The sequence below is a fragment of the Cyclopterus lumpus genome, chromosome 19 (genome assembly GCF_009769545.1).
Source record: "Cyclopterus lumpus isolate fCycLum1 chromosome 19, fCycLum1.pri, whole genome shotgun sequence".
Lineage (NCBI taxonomy): Eukaryota > Metazoa > Chordata > Actinopteri > Perciformes > Cyclopteridae > Cyclopterus > Cyclopterus lumpus.
Genome location: NC_046984.1, coordinates 622,087 through 639,673, shown reverse-complemented (window position 1 = coordinate 639,673; position 17,587 = coordinate 622,087). Strand labels below are relative to the sequence as shown.

At 41.7% G+C, this 17,587-nt stretch overlaps 1 protein-coding gene across 3 annotated transcripts in view; it reads right to left on the bottom strand.

The window, feature by feature from the left end:
- Nucleotides 1-16,990, bottom strand: part of myocd (myocardin) — a 157,351-nt gene extending 140,361 nt beyond the window's left edge. For all 3 annotated transcript variants that reach the window (XM_034559490.1, XM_034559491.1, XM_034559492.1), the window contains exons 1-2: nucleotides 16,867-16,990; nucleotides 571-624 (exon numbers count right to left, since the gene is read on the bottom strand). The gene's annotated coding sequence lies outside the window, so the exon portion shown is untranslated. The remainder of the gene's footprint in view (nucleotides 1-570; nucleotides 625-16,866) is intronic.
- Between the last annotated feature and the right edge of the window lie 597 nt (nucleotides 16,991-17,587).

The following is a 17,587-nucleotide window of genomic DNA, read 5'->3' as shown; positions in this document are numbered from 1 at the left end:
AGCCCCTTGTGAACAGTCTTCAGTACTAGTAACACCACAACAGCCCCTTGTGAACAGTCTTCAGTACTAGTAACACCACAACAGCCCCTTGTGAACAGTCTTCAGTACTAGTAACACCACAACAGCCCCTTGTGAACAGTCTTCAGTACTAGTAACACCACAACAGCCCCTTGTGAACAGTCTTCAGCACTAGTAACACCACAACAGCCCCTTGTGAACAGTCTTCAGTACTAGTAACATCACAACAGCCCCTTGTGAACAGTCTTCAGTACTAGTAACATCACAACAGCCCCTTGTGAACAGTCTTCAGTACTAGTAACACCACAACAGCCCCTTGTGAACAGTCTTCAGTACTAGTAACACCACAACTGCCCCTTGTGAACAGTCTTCAGTACTAGTAACATCACAACAGCCCCTTGTGAACAGTCTTCAGCACTAGTAACACCACAACAGCCTCTTGTGAACAGTCTTCAGTACTAGTAACATCACAACAGCCCCTTGTGAACAGTCTTCAGCACTAGTACTAGCAATACAAAGACACACACAGCTATTAAACAAAATAAATCCTACCTGTTCACTGGTCACTTGGGATTCTGTTTTAAGCCACAGCCTGGTGTCCTCCACCTGTTAGAGAGATAATATGTATTGCCAGACATGATCAACATTCTAATATAATAATACAATCCAATACAGCTGATACGTCATAACATCAACTTTTATGATGCCTTTTAATGATTTATGATGCCTCAGTTTTTGTAGATATGTTGAGGTGATTTATCAAATTACAGGTTGACGTACTGTTAGTTGTGTTGGTGTACTGGGCTGCATTATAGTGAAAGATTTATTGAATATTTTGTCCACCTCATGTGTGTAAAAAGGAAGGACAAACAGAAAACAACTCCAGTACAACAGCACTGTGGCAGTGGGGTGTGGTTAGGCTCAGCTGCAGAGTGGGTGGAGCCGGGGGGGGGGGGTGGTTCAGGGAACGGAGTTGGGACAGGTCTAATCATCCTCAGCTGGGGTGAGGGTTAATCTGCCCCAGCTGGGGTTAATGTGTGTGTGTGTGTGTGTGTGTGTGTGTGTGTGTGTGCGCGTTTGTGTCTTCCCTCAAAAGGAGCAGTAGCGACGGGAAAGAGGAGCTGGGCGCTGGAAGAGGCCGCAAATACCACTGTGTGTGTGTACGAAATAATAAAGAACGATTTTGTGAACCCCAAGAATCAGTGTTGCTCATCTGTCACTGTCCGAGACTCACGGAATAACGGGGAAACCCGTTACAAGCACCTTTAAAGTTGTTATATGATAGGGAGCATTTATCTTGCATCTGTATATCTGTATTCTATAAATATTAACTTTGTTTTGAACATTTAGTTAGTCCAACATTACAAGTTCTACACAGATTTTGGGTGAGAGGACTCACAAGGATTTTGCATTCGTCAAAAAAATATAAACAGATGAAAAACATGGAAGTCTAAAAAATATTTAAAATCTACAGGGATTTGGACAGTTATTACAATGTATAAAGGTAAATATACACAGAATGAAAATGCTCTCCTCAAGCCACCAGACTCCATTGATAAACAAAATAATTTTACCTTGTTGATTGCCAAGCAAACTTCATAAAACTCATAATTTTTTAGGTTTAGTGCCTTGCCCAAGGACACATCGACATGGGCTAGCGGAGCCGGGGATCGAACCCCCGATTCTCTGGTTGAAGATGTCAGTCATTCCATATGATGCAAATTCAATAAATGCACTGCAGGGATGTACTACTGTTTTTGGTTTGTTTGTCATGTGTTTGTTGTGTTGACAATGGCCTGAAACTGCATGTTGTTGTTCATCCCTGTGTTGCATCAGGATAATAAATGATCCTTGAATCCTTTTCATTTTTGAATGAGCATCAACAACTTCATCTTCAACCTCATAATCAACAGCACTGTTCTCCATCAGAAGTGATAGATAGGGATTGGCATGCGGTTAGTTTCTGCCTTTGATGGACAGAGCATCAAAGGACAACCTCTGAAAGCTCCAGCGATCCCCGCGGATCATGACGCTTGGCGGGGCAACGAACTGCCAAGCAAACATGCAGCAAATCAAGCAGCCAATAAATACACCAGACCAGCACGACAAGAATGTTCACACAGTTAATGTGGATCCCTCAGAGCACCAACAGCCCTGCCAGTCCCAGTGGGATCTGGGAGAGGGTACAACAGGGAAATGGCCATGTTCCAGTTAAAAGAAGAAGTCTTGACCCTGAGCTTATTACACAACCATGTGGATCCAACGTCTGAAGCTGGTGCAGAGTGATATCACACTGAATCAAAGAGAGGAAACAAAGGAGGGTCCTGCGAGCTAGACTTCAGCTTGTTTGCAGAGGCATGAACTTAACTTCTTGACGGCTTCGCAAGCCATCTGATTTTACTATCTTGCACAAGCAAACACACACACACTCTCAACATGCATATTATTTTCTGTATCTTGGGAGAATGAACAAGAGGTCAACAAATACAAATCCTTCAATAAGCTGAATTAAGATCAGCTGTATTCTGGTTTCATATCTAATCACCCGATTGAATGGCACAATATTAACCTGCATTACACGACTTACTTCATTAAGTAGCTGAATCACTGCAGAAACAAGGCTCGCCTGCATGGTTTAATAGATCCTATAAACATAATTATTTCTCATGTGATAAGAGGACTACAAAACCTTTCCAAGGAAATGACGGTGACATGAAGTCATGCCATTCCTCTCAGCTACTCTAATGACAACATCACGTCTTCAGTGAGAGAAAACAGCCAACAAACACAGCAACAACCTCTGTTTTCATGATCTCTTTAGACTGACAAGAATAAATATTGAGAGCATCTTCTGTAACCTTAAGTGTGAGAAGGAAATCATTCCTCAGCGTTACTATCAATACTCCCAAGAGTGACACAGAATCTATTTTCAAAGGACCGTTTTTTTGGAATCATACACATCATTCCTCCCTTGAGCGATGGATTCTATGTAGCATCTGTTTCAATACACAAACAACCATGCGGTAACCCAGTGGAAGAATTCACAGGCTCGTCCATTCATCCAGACCAATGCCCATTCTTGACAGTTTTACTTTGGTCTTTTTCAGCCCTGTTATTTTGATCTGTGTATGCAGGAGTTACACTGAGAGGATTCAAACCAAGAGAACCCAAGACTTCTTCCCACTTTGACTGTTAGTACAGGCCCACTGAGTACCTAAACATCACAAGTCTCCCATTACATTAGAACAATCTTATTCTGCTGCTTGATGATTTCTGTACATTTCTCATTATGCATAGCCTGATGAGCGGTTTGTGGATGCAGTCATTTCCTTATTCCTCCTCCTTTCAGTGTGATAATTCTCTGTTGTCCTCGTGAATGTTTTACTAATAAACTCTTGGTCCGATGGTCTAATAAAAACTATGTTCCCTGAGAAAGTTGGATTATTGATTAAGTTTGAAGTGAAACATACTGTCTCCCAGATTACATTTGTTTTTGACGTGTAAAAAATAAGTTTCTCACATAGTATGCAGAAGTCCACATAGGAGGAGGTCAGCGTTGTTGCCTTTTGTGGCTGTGACCTTAGTCCAGGAGACACTACATTTCCCTCAAAACTTAATTGAGAATGGAGTATAGTTGTATGGGGATCTAATCTTGTAGAAGACAGGGTTGCATCAGCAGGTGGAGTTTGGGAGGAGAACCCAAATGCAGACATGGAAGCAGAGCAGGTGGATTTCAGGGAACAGGTTCAGGTCTGGGCAGGAAACTCTGAGGGCATCTAGTAGACAGGTGTGGAATGACAATATCTGGAAATCATCTGTCGGTTGGTAGTGAGGCAGAGAGGGGAGGGAGGGGGGGGGGGGGGGGAGGGGGGGGGGGGGGGGGGAGGCCGGCTCACCAGGCATCAGATACCTCCAGGTCCAATGGACCCTATAAGATGTGAAGTCACAAAGACTCCGGGGAGGAAGCAGAGTTAATAAGGTGCAATGGAGAGATGTAAATTCATCCATGAGAAGAGGAGATAGGTGCTCAGTGTATCCTAAAACATCCCCCAGCAGCCTATAAGCCTATAGCAGCATATCAAGGGGCTGGACCAGGGCAAACCTGATTCAGCCCTAACTATAAGCACTATTAAAGAGGAAAGTCTTAAGTCTACTCTTAAATGAGGTGACTGTGTCTGCCTCCCGGACTGAAAGTGGAAGCTGGTTCCATAAAAGAGGAGCTTGATAACTGAAGGCTCTTGCTCCCATCCTACTTTTTAGGACTCTAGGAACCCCAAGTAGCCCCGCATTTAGTGAGCGCAGCCCTCTAGTGGGGCAATATGGTACTACAAGCTCCTTAAGATATGATGGTGCATCACCAATCAAGGCTTTGTATGTGAGGAGAATAATTTTAAATGTGATTCTTGATTTTACAGGGAGCCAGTGCAGAGCAGCTAATACAGGAGTCATGTGATCTCTTTTCTTAGTTTTTGTGAGTACACAAGCTGCAGCATTCTGGATCAACTGGAGGGACTTAAGAGACTTATTAGAGCAGCCTGATAATAAGGAGTTGCAGTAATCGAGTCTGGAAGTAACAAACGTGTGAACCAGCTTTTCTGCATCTTTTTAAAACAAGATGTGCCTGATTTTTTAAATGTTACGTAGATGAAAAAATGCAATGCTTGAGATTTGCTTAACGTGGGAGTTAAAGGACAAGTCCCGGTCAAAGATAACGCCGAGATTCTTTACAGTGGTGTTGGATGCCAGGGAAATGCCATCTACAGAAACCACATCACCAGATAATTGATCTCTGAGGTGTTCAGGGCCCAGTAAAAATAACTTCAGTTTTGTCTGAGTTTAACATCAGGAAGTTGCAGGTCATCCATGTTTTTATGTCTTTAAGACATTCTTGAATTTTAGCGAGCTGGTTGGTCTCCTCTGGTTCGATCGATAGATATAATTGAGTATCGTCTGCATAGCAATGAAAGTTTATGCAGTGTTTCCTGATAATATTGCCCAAAGGAAGCATATATAAGGTAAATAAAATTGTTCCAAGCACAGAACCTTGTGGAACTCCGTGATTAATGTTGGTGGTCATTGAGGCTTCATCGTTTACAAATACAAATTGAGATCGATCTGATAAATAGGATTTAAACCAACTTAGTGCGGTACCTGAAATGCCAATCGACTGATCCAGTCTCTGTAATAGGATGTCATGATCAATGGTGTCGAACGCAGCACTAAGGTCTAATAATACCAGTACAGAGATGAGTCCTTTATCTGATGCAATTAGGAGGTCATTTGTAATTTTCACCAGTGCTGTCTCTGTGCTGTGGTGTTTTCTAAATCCTGACTGAAACTCCTCAAATAAACTATTCTGATGTAGGAAGTCGCACAACTGATTTGCGACTACTTTCTCAAGGATCTTAGAGAGGAAGGGAAGGTTAGAGATCGGTCTGTAGTTAGCCAACACCTCTGGATCAAGAGTGGGCTTCTTCAGGAGAGGTTTAATTACAGCTACTTTGAAGGAATGTGGTACATGGCCTGTTAGCAAAGACACATTAACAATATCCAACAGAGAGGTGCCAATTAAAGGCAACACGTCTTTAAGCAGCCTCGTTGGGATGGGGTCTAAGAGACAGGTAGACGGTTTAGAAGTAGAAACCATTGAGGACAATTGGTGTAGGTTAATGGGAGAAAAGCTATCCAAATATACACCAGGGCATACAGCCGTTTCCAAGGCCACTCCTCTTGATGACAGATCGGCAGTAGTTAAGGGCAAGAGATCATCAATCTTGCCTCTAATAGTTAGAATCTTTTCATTGAAGAAGTTCATGAAGTCATTACTACTGAGGTCTATAGGAATACACGGCTCCACAGAGCTGTGACTCTCTGTCAGCCTGGCTACAGTGCTAAAGAGAAACCTGGGGTTGTTCTTATTTTTCTCTATTACTGATGAGTAATAGGCTGCTCTGGCATTACGGAGAGCCTTTTTATATGTTTTAAGACTATCTCGCCAAACTAAGCGTGATTCTTCCAGATTGGTGGAACGCCATATGCTTTCGAGCTTTCGTGAAGTTTGCTTTAGTTCACGGGTCTGAGGGTTATACCAGGGAGCAAACCTCCTTTACCTCACTGTATTTTTCTTCAGTGGGGCTATCGAGTCTAGTGTCATTCTCGGTGAGCCTGTAGCACTATCGACAAGATGATCAATCTGGGACGGACTAAAGTTAGCACAGGAGTCCTCCGTCACATTGAGACGTGGTATTGAATCAAATGCAGAAGGAATCGCTTCTTTAAATTTAGCTACAGCACTGTCAGTTAGACATCTGGTGTAGAAACTTTTGACTAACGGTGTATACTCCGGGAGTATAAACTCAAAAGTTATGAGGTAATGGTCTGACAGAAGAGGGTTCTGTGGGAAGACCTCCAAATGCTCAATGTCAATGCCATATGTAAGAACAAGGTGGAGGGTATGGCCAAAGCAGTGAGTGGGTTTCTGTATGTGATTGGCCTTTCATACTGAGCACCAAAAACCGGTTGGTCCAGTCATGTCATTTATTATTTAACTGAAAGACAAAAGTTCAAATTAAAGTCAGATCAAGGCCATGATATTTTCTTAGTCATCAAAGGTAAATGAGCACAGTTACTCCTTTGAAAAGACACACCATGGCTAAAGTCAAATGACACTTTGAGGAAACATGTAACTTCCTCATCACGGTTCACAACCAGTGTCACAAAAGTGCTGCTCAATTACCAGTGTTAGTGGCAGGGGAAGAGACCAACCATGAAGGCAACCACAAAAGATCCAGGTAGCATTCAACAGGAAACATCACCTCGGCCAATTACCCATGAGCTCATATGTTGCCAAAACAGCCATTAATCCGAGTGGTGAGCACACGGAGGACTAGTGCAGCGTCCAAAGCCTCCGCCAAGGGTGAGAGGACTCACAAGGCCAAAGACAAAGGAGGTGTGTGATATGGCCAACAGATGAATCGATCAGCTCATTCTGTGTGTCTTGCTACATGTGACTGAACAGTGCAGATACTCAGTACAAATACTTTGAGCAGACTTTCCAGAAACCTTCACCACTGTCTTTCCCTGAACTGTTGTCATATTAAGACCCACATAATACAAACCAGTTACGAGAAGAGAGCATGACATGTCGCATGCTTAGGAACGGTATGTGTAAGATGATGAATGATGAAGGCATATACATATAAAAATGAACAGTATACACAAATGAAACCAGACTTCTAGGAGACTCATACCACACTTCAGTGGATGGAGCACAACTCTCCTGGGAGCCACGTGTCCTGTCATCATAGAGGTCAACTGGGGAACTGGCTGAGCACATATCATGTCGAACTAGAGACTATCTTGAGGTAGGATCACGCCGGCCACGACACTGAATCAATGCGGGGGCGTGTTCATTTGTTCATTTCATCTCAGCTACAACTCAGTCAGGACTCTTGACTGTATTAAACAGTTGTGACACTATCACAGTGACAACATCTGTTCACACACAAGCTGCAACCTCAGGTGCTGAGAAATTAAAACAAACTTGCCACAAACTGCAGTTCCTCAACTGGCCACTTGAGGCTGAATCCTAAAGCCAGTCAATCCCGTTAGACCTCCATGATAAGATCAGCGAGTCTACTCTGGGTCCAAAAAGTGAAGCCAATGAAGAATTGCGTTCAACGTGCATTCTTTGTAATAACCAGCAGGGGGCGACTCCTCTGGTTGTATAGAAGTCTATGAGAAAATTACTCTTGATTTATTCCCTCAAGTAACCATTATAAACATGAGTTTATGGTCTCAATCTTTAGTTTCACGTCTTCTTCAATACAGCATGATGTTCAATTCGTAAATTATGGTCTATTGAGAGTCACATAAACCATAAAGCAGGGTATGCTTTAAGGCGGGCCTGCAAGGTGATTGACTGGTCTCTATGTATAGTGTTTCTACGTCACTCTGCAGTTCATATAATGGTCACTTTAGTAGACCATTATAGAAAAAACAAGATGGTGCCTGCCAAAATGCAAAACTTGAGACTTCAAAACAGCCGTCAACAAACCAATAGAGGATGTTACAACAACTAAGTCCACTTCTTGTAGAGTCTTAAAATGCCCAACTTTACAGCAGAAATAAACACGTTTACAGCCTGGGACAAAACTGGTTTTGGTACCAGCAAGAAGAGGTTGGTCTTGAGCACTTCAAGGCTTCTCGGGTCTGAGCAGCTTTTATATGAATAGGTGAACTGTTCAGCAGAGACAACAGGTCGCCTGGATTTAGACGTCCAAGAGGCTCTGGTTGGTCGACCTCAGTGCTCCATGATGATGGAAAAGTCATGCTAGATAAGGTGGCGCCAAGCAATAAAAGCTTCAAATCAATCCTGAAACAGACAGGTAGTCAGTGGAAGGAGGGCAATGCTGGTGTTATGTGATCAGGCTTTCTTTTCTCGGTTAGAAGATGAGTGGCTGCATTCAGGCGAACAGGAGACGACTGTTCTACATGACATATTATGAATTACAGCAGTCTAACCAAGACTGCATGTATTTTGTCACAAATACATGTAGTAATGTTCTCTCTCTCACTCTTACTCTCTATCTATATATATATATAGATAGAGAGATTTAAATAAGACACATCTATGAAGAACTGTGAAGAACTGAAAAAAGTTCAAATCTGCATAGAACAGCACAAATGTGTTTGAGTGAGTGGCCCTTTCAGTCACTTCATTTAAATGAATAAATGCAGTTTAATATGGAGCATACAGTTTACGTGACTGAACCATGCTGTACCGAGAGAGAGAAACTCTAATTCAAGATGAGATTACATTATTATTTTATGAGTATTCAATACTACAACAGATGCTGCAGCATGCTGAGGATTCATAGGAGCTGCACTGTAGTTGTCAAACATTCTCAATAGTTATGTTTCTGTTATGTGTGCGAATAGCAAGTAGGCCGTAGCAGCACATACTGTATACATTAGCCTTCCAGACAGCAGGCAAAGTATGCAGCAGATACTTGACTTGTCACAGCAGGTGTAGCAATATTAACGTCAATGTCCTGCCAATATTAAAGTAATAACATTAACAATGGTTCTCTTCCATTTCAGTATCCCAGGAAGACGCGAAACAGCATGCACAGCATTAGGGTCCTTGATCCGACACACCTGAGAGGAATGCAGCCCTGATTCCTGGTACTCGTTGCACCTGGGATTTTCTGCCTAAAATACATTTGAAATGTCTGCTGTGAACAAGGTGTCAACAGAGGCAGGTGGAATGCAAGATGCCTTGGCCTCTGAGTCTCAATTTAGCAACAACATAGAGAGGTTGTTTTTTTTACCTTTTCCAGACTGATGGTCTAAAAATAGAGGCTGTGGTATGCTGTCAGAATGTGAAAGCTCTCTGGCACAAACTGGAATAATTCAGCAAATATCAAACAATGCAGGTAGCTCTCATAAATTATGTTACCTTTGTTGTCTTAATTTGATGGTTTTCTTTGTGTTTATCACTGGAGCACTTATGGCATATCACAGAGACCTGGGTCCATCGTGGTCCCGGATCAATAAATTATACTAGCACCACCACTGTGCCTAAGTAATGCCTCGCAGACATCCTGCTTAGCCTGTAAAAGGAGGGGGCGGTTCTGTGCACTGCTACTTACAGTCCAATGAGATGAGGAAGTGTACAACCAGATTGTTTTACAAGTAGGCAGTTTTCAAGCTCATTTCCAATTTCTTCTGCCTCTTTTGCTCTCCAAAGACTGTTTACCTGCATTCAACCAAAGCCTGCTGGGAAGTGCTGTCAGGAGGACATATGTATGTTAGCCAACCCAGGAAGTTAGCATCACACTGGTTCCCGAAACAAAAATCCAAAATAAATGTTTCATTGGATTGTGCATTATTGCATAAAATAAACTCTGTGGCAAACACACGTTTATGATACCTACACATTTTGCCAAAGGGATAATCTTTAAACAGCAGGGTTTTTTATAGCACACATGCAATCGCAAACAAAAAGCTAACATGATGCTATAACTGCACAACACTGCGGTCACATGAGCGCGAGTAGACACAACGAGGAAGCTGCGGCGCGCTGGTTGGCATGATAGCGTTTTGTAGTCTCATTAAGCTACTAACTGCCTTTTTTCGGAGCAATATATGACATTCAGAGGATGAACGTATATGTTCAGAAACACAACAGCCATTGTGCATCGAAACCTGAGGACTTCCAACCGGGCTGCAAGAGGTCGCATTCATTGCATCAAGTCCTTTACTGCCAGACTCGGCTATTAGTTAATTATCTGGATCTCCCTGTGACAGACAGCCAAACCACAGCAATTTAGATGTTCTAAACTGTGGCTAAGCAGGGCCACCAGCAGAAAAACATGTTCAAATCATACCTTTCATTAAACAAAGTTCAATAGCTGGTTTACGTGAGGCCGGGGTGTCCACCAAACAAACAGCACCAACACACTGTTGGTTTGCTGGAGAAACAGATACATGCTTGTTTACTCTGAGCAGGTCATTGGTGGGGAATGCAAGCTGTTTAATGCGAGATGCTGCTGCTGATATTTGGTTTGCGTATGTGTGTGTGGCCATGATACGAACACGAGCAGAATGTGACTGGCTACATATGTATGTGTATACATTGTCACTTGGGCCAAACAGTATTTACCCCAAACATGTGTAAGCACTTGAGGGCCACTGTATGTAAACTCTGTATGAATACCAAGTTAGCATAGTAAATATGAAATGGTGAAATGTTTATGCAAATGTAATTAGCAAACTAATGGGTTTTCACATCAACAAATATTGATTGAGAACATCTGCTTGATGTGTGAGATCATTACATTCTTGGGGAAAGGTTGCATTACAACGCCCAACGTCTAATCAGACAGTCAGCGATGTTCTGCCAAGTCAGAACGAAAGAACGGTTTCAGAAAATACTAAATGTTTCAGAGAAACTCTAAATGTGATTAGTGAGATGAGTGAGGTCTGAACTCAGGTTCACTTACTATCCAATTAAAACCTATTGCACAAACAATGTATTGTAAAATGTACTGTATATGTATTTGCAGCCTTTGTGATAGTCGTCCATGGAGTGGCCAGATGGGTGGTTACATTCCTATGACGGCTAATTTTAAACACTCACGAGTACAAGTACATTAGAGTGGAAAGCCAATAACTTCATAGTGATCTACTCTCATGTTAAAGCAAGCCATGGCCATTTAATCATTATGCCAAATATGTTTTTAATTACTGTTAAAGCAGCCTGGTTAACTCAAAGACCCTGCAAAGGAATAACAGACACGTTTAAAGAAAAAAACTTATTTAGAGTCAATGTGCCTGGGGGACAACTCCACATAGAGCCCAGTTTGAATGCAAGCCCCTCTGGATGTGAGGTGACAGTGCTAGCCACACCACCGTATGCTATATATATATATATATATATATATATATACACACACACGCAGTGAATGTCTATTGCTAATACATACAAAAGAGCCTGTCATGAATATATAATACACATTTCAAGGATTATGACTTCAAGTCAGGAAAGAGAAAAATGGTTCTACATCCTCACCTAACAATGTTTCATGTTGTTGTTGTTACGTAAATATTCCAAATAGTTGGACAACTGTCTGTAGAAAACTAGCCACATGATGTATTGACTGATCCATCATCCAACACCATGTTCATGTCCCTGCCCACCAGCTGCACCGGCTTCATCACACTGTCAGCTTGATATTTTATGGCTTGTGATGATCAGTGGGAGGATCTTAATAATACAAATCAAATCTAATGAAGTCTTTCGACAAATAGTGTCTGTTCTTTGTTAGCGTGATTGACTGGAGAGTATATGTAGCTGACTGTTTTGATGTTTTCACACAAACTGCAGGCTCAACCTCTGTTTCCTAAACCAAATCGGATCCTGTCATCTACTGCGCAACATTGTTCCGCATCTGAGCCTTTGAAGTCCTAGCGAGCCAGTGGCAGATGCTTTGCACAGGTATGAATATGAAAGTCAGGGAAAGATGGGCACTCAATGAAAGATTGAAGAGACGAGAGCATCTCGGTCGGAACATGGATTAAGTCTCATGAAGTCAATCCCTTTAAGCCATGTCACAGACCCACCAAAGTATTAGACAGATTCCGCCTCAAGAATTCATAATGACATCTAAAAAACATTTGTGCACAGCAGCAGAATAAACTTATTAAAGTTTACAAAGGTGTTAACCTGTCAGATATGTCAGTAATTCTATCTTTGGTCTTTTTGATGCCTCATTCCAATTTTTTTATTCGGTACATCAAAATTTGACCTCCTCTATTGAAGGTCAGTGCCCATATTAGGAACTATTGCTCATCCTGGGTGTAATTTAAGCTTTAATTACATGCTTTGACAGAGAAACGGGTAGAAACAAAAACAGGTGTTGCGTGTAGGATAAGCTGAAAAAACTGAAGACATACCTGTGTTGTTGCAGAAGCTTAGCTCAAGTCAGACACCGGCCTGTGCGGATTACCCCTAGTCTGATATCATTACTCTGCCTCACTTTCCTGATGCCGGATCCCTAGAAGTCCGTCCGGTCTCCTCGTTTCTTTGCTTTAGCAGCCCTGCTGTTCATCATGGGGATCATCCTGATGTTTGTACTTGACTGGGCAGGTGGCATTCTCCATGTGTTGATCGTACGAGACATGTAAAGCAAAGGTTCCCTGATAACGTGCTGACTCAGTGAGCGATCTAAAGGCCTCCTCTTTTAAAAGCCTTGTGGCTATCACACAGTACAATAATGCTACTGTGTGACTCCATCCTGCCAACATGCCAAAAGCACTCCCTGCTTTACATGGGACAATGCAATTCATTTCACTTTGAATTTACAATATGTACAGAAGGTAGAAGAGATATGAACATAAACATATTTATATATTTACATAAGAGATGAACAAACTTCACAGCAGCTCTCACAATACCATGTAAAGTAACAAAGCACAACTGCACGATCAAAACAGATGTTTTACATCTGGACAGACTTCTGCATAATCTAAACACATTACTTATTATTGCAATTACTTGTGTCTTACAATGTAATTAGACATCATAGGAAACCCATAAGCTGCATTTCAGCAACCCAAATGATGTACAATACGTGTGCCAATTCAGTTTACTGGAACTCTAATTGGACACATATGTAAGATGGTTCCAAGCGCTAATTCATGAGCAAACTAGTAACATGCAGCCGGTCTGGGTAGCATTTAGCTAGAGAAAATCCATTCACAGTCAACGAGAGGTTAAATAAAGGGCCCAACATAACCACAGGCTTACTAATATTGATTATGCTATTTTTACAATTCATCTTAAATGGTAAGCTTACCTCTGGTGGTTCCTAACCGTATTTTGTTTTTATCGCTCTACGTTTAGACATTCTTGTCTCTTTGACAGTAAATGGATTTTAGTTGGAAAAACTTCCAGGCAATATGTTTCTTTCCATCATCTAGAGGTCAATTATTACTCAACACCTTTTTCGTCACACTGTTTGGCCTAATGATATTTTCTTGATAAAATGACTTGGACCAACACAAGATTCACAAATAGTTTTCAGTTCAGCATTTAGAGTTTACCCATCGATCGTTGTTTGCATGTCCCTGATAATACAGTGAAGAACACACTCCAGACTAATGCACAGCACACCAACACGCAGGAGTGTTCAGGGAATATGAGTGTGTCTTGAGGGAAACCAAAGAGTGTTATCAGAGGATAATATAACATAACAGGACAAACTCAGTGGTGTACAGTAACGAAGTAGAAATACTAATGTTACTGTACTTAAGTCGTTTTTTTGGATATCTGAACTTTACTTTTTACTATTTATATTTCTGTTTACTTTCACTTTTACTTCACTACATTTTGCAAAGAAAACACATTTGCCCTGAAACCCTCGTTACTTGCTACAAAATCAAATCTATCTTTAGAAAACAAATGAATCATGAGACCAATGTCGGGGACTGTGGTGGAACACAGACTCCAACAAGCAGGTTGAATCAGTGGTCCTAGCTTGCAACTTAAATCATTGGTTAGTCACGTTATTGCGCAACTGCAAACAAGTGCTCTCAAAGCCGCGTTCTTTCAAAATCAACTGTGATAAACAAGACGCCATAATTAGCAGGTTCATTGGCAGGTTGAGATGACCGACAGGCTGTGTACGAGAGTGGTACAGCCCTTTAATGCCAGGTCATCCAATAGATAGTGATTATGAAACCAGTTGAGAGAAGAGAGCTCTTTGAAATACGAGCACAGCACTCAGCCTAAGCTCTAACGACGGACGATATAACCAGTCTATTTAAATGATTTGTGTCCTGCCGTTTGAATGATCGGTCTGCTTGTGAAACTGGACACTGTGACTGCTGCCTGCTTTTATCTACGGTAGAGCGGAGAACCTTGCACAGCTAGAGGCTGTTTCTCAGATATATCTTCAATGTAAAAACTTCTCGTGAATTAGCTAAGAGACAATGGAGCTAAATTCAAAGTCCCCCAGGGCTCCTCTGGATTTGAGAAGCGAAACATGAAGCATAACATTATTGTTACTTCAACTCAGAGGAATGCACAGACTCTAAATCAAGAAGCCAAACCCCTAAAGAATGGTCCGGCTATGAGGATACACACACATACTATGAAGCTGGTGCACACTAACAATAAATAAATACATGACACAACATGAAGAACTAGAGGGGAAATAATTAGAAAATGAAACATATGATGTTTCATTTTCTGAAAATGAAACATATGATGTATAACATATTAGTTGAATAAAAGGCTGAGCGATAATGTGACGGAAGATGAATGGACAAATGAATCCCTTTAGTACCAGGCCAACTGTGCTTTTGACCTAATTTCCTTTCTCTGCCTCTCAAAGTCTCTAATCTGTTTTAAATACGGACATTCAGCCGAGTGAATTATATTGCAGACTTATGATGACAACTGTTCAGTGAACTCTTTACTGCCTCCTCTCCTGCAGAGAACAGATAAGACACATGTTCCTGGGATTGCCATAACAATAGGAGGGTTTACAGCCGAGCACGATAATCATTTTTCTGGTAAGGAACCGGCTTATTGACGCCAAGACGCATCATTTGATTCATATTCAAGCCTCACTAAAAACTCTAGGCCTGTATTTATGGAATAAAATCCCACTTCAAACTAGAAAGGAAACAGCAACAATGAACCATGACACGGAGTGTGAAGCTGTACTACTGAAGGACCCTGTGAACAAAGCCATGAGAGTATGCTCCGGGTGGTAGAAAGCCCTCAGTGACCATGTTAACTGAGACCCTGAACGCCTCGGGCTTCGTAGTGACGGTGGCTGTTGAGAACAACGGAACACGTAGGTGTCCTCGTAAAAAAGACAATCATTTTAAATACGAGTCTGCGTTTATTATCCACCAACCATTTAAGCAAGCTACTGCAAGCAACAACAGACCCATTCATCTGAAAGGCACCAGTTAACACGGTCACTCGTTAGGCCTCAATGGCTCTGAAACGGTCTCGATCCTGTCGGCACTCTGTAGAACTTCTGTTGGAATATTGATTCTGACAACGGGACATGAGAGCACGCACAAATATTAAATGACGCCTGCTGTTTACATAGAAAGATGATTCTATTGTATTACTCAATAATAGTTGCAGCCTCAGAATGCTTGAGGCTAAGATGACTTTGCGGAAAACTACTTTTTGTTGAGAACATCTCCACTTCAACAATAGTTAAATGAGTCAAATGTGAGAAACAAACTTTGTGTTGATTGTTCATTTTAATATATAAGACTCAACTCAAGAGCAGGTGCCACTTGTAACACTGCTCCCAGCATGCACCCCTGCTGTCCAAAAGGGTGCTCTGGAGAAGGAGAAAGACACTTCTCAAGAGCCTGCCCTCAAACTGCACCGTAGTTTATGTCTATAAATAGAACATCATGCACTGAAGTGTTTTATCTGTAAAGTAACACACTGCTTACGTTTCCTTAATACACAGTGCTGCAGTTATCAGGAACACAAAAGCTGTTCCTCGCGGCGACGGCGCTTACCTGCAAACGGCCGAAGCAACTGAGAATTCTTTTATTCTGGAAAAATCACACGGGTAATGTTTGTTTTCAGTTGGGCTACAGCAGGCTGTGGAACCAGGACACTTCCTCATAGATCTTTTAAAACTCCAAAATGTAAACTGTATCATTACTCTAAATTGGGTTTTGCCTCATGCCCATAATAGTAAGTAAACAAGTTCCAAATCCACGAAAATATATGAAAACGCTGCAGCCTTAGCTTGCACTGCCATGCCGCAATCATGTTATTAATGGAAGAAACCAGATTGTTTGGATATCATATCCCCATGATAATTAAATCCAAATGTTTTGAAACGAAAGCTTATCCAGTACATGACTGTTGGCTGTATCACAGATGAATTGATTTAGTGTCCGTAAATAAACACACGGATAAGAGGGTTTGTTCGCGACTGCAGGCAAACACTAACCTTGTTTTTCTGTAAATCCACAGAGGAGTTATGGTGTTGTTATGATATCAGAATACCCTCATGTTAACCGAGACAAAAAAAAGAAAGCCAATCAGATGTAGGCCTCCAACGTTACTATTTCTACAAAACACAACACGCACCACAAGGTTTTTCAAGTCTTCTGGCTTGTCAATCTGTATTTGTGACAAATTAGACTCAAACAACCATCGTGTTCTACAGACCTCAGCATTGGCCTCATGGTTCTACCCAACATGTGCTGCTCGGCCAGCTGCTTTCCATTACCAGTAATTGGATTCACTTGTTTTAATCTACTTCACTACTGTGGGCTCCGTTCATAACTCACCTCAGATACATGATTATTCTAACATTTTACGTCCCATTTGCTGTGCAATAATTCCTCAGAGCAGAACGTCCTCACACCGGCTGCTCGCATGTCCAACAATTGTTCAGCATGCAAAGCACTCGGCCTTCCTCCTCACTGGTTTGCATCATGCAGATCTGACATGGTCTTCCTTCCTGTTACTGGTGTCATAGCTAAATGTCTCTTGGAATATTGGTGGCTGACATAATCATGTGGTAGCAGGGGCAATATTTATCATTGAGGAAGTCTTGTGGTGGTTTTGATCAGGTTTGGGTTATGACTTTTACATGAAAATGGAGTCCCTTACAATGAAGCTCATTGAGGCCATGTTGCCTTTAAGAGTGGTCAGAAACATAATTAACATTTGTGTTTTCTTCTTTAGGCCTTCAGCTGTGTTGTTGACTCTGATTATGATTCAGATGGTATTCATACCCATCAAAGCATGAGCGGTTGTTCCTCATTGTATATCTGTATCTATCAGTAGTAGAAGAAATACTCCTTCATACAGTAACCTGTGGTAGTACTAGCTTCCTCTGTGCCTCCTGCCATGGTCCTGCTGATGCCTCCCCCTCCCCTCTTCCTCCCTCTGCTTCATGGATTGTGGTCCATGCCTACTACTCATTATTCATATATTTCTGTCATTTCATTTAATGTGTTGTAACTCTGTAATGCTGTTCATCTGTACACATGAAGTGTATGGGAG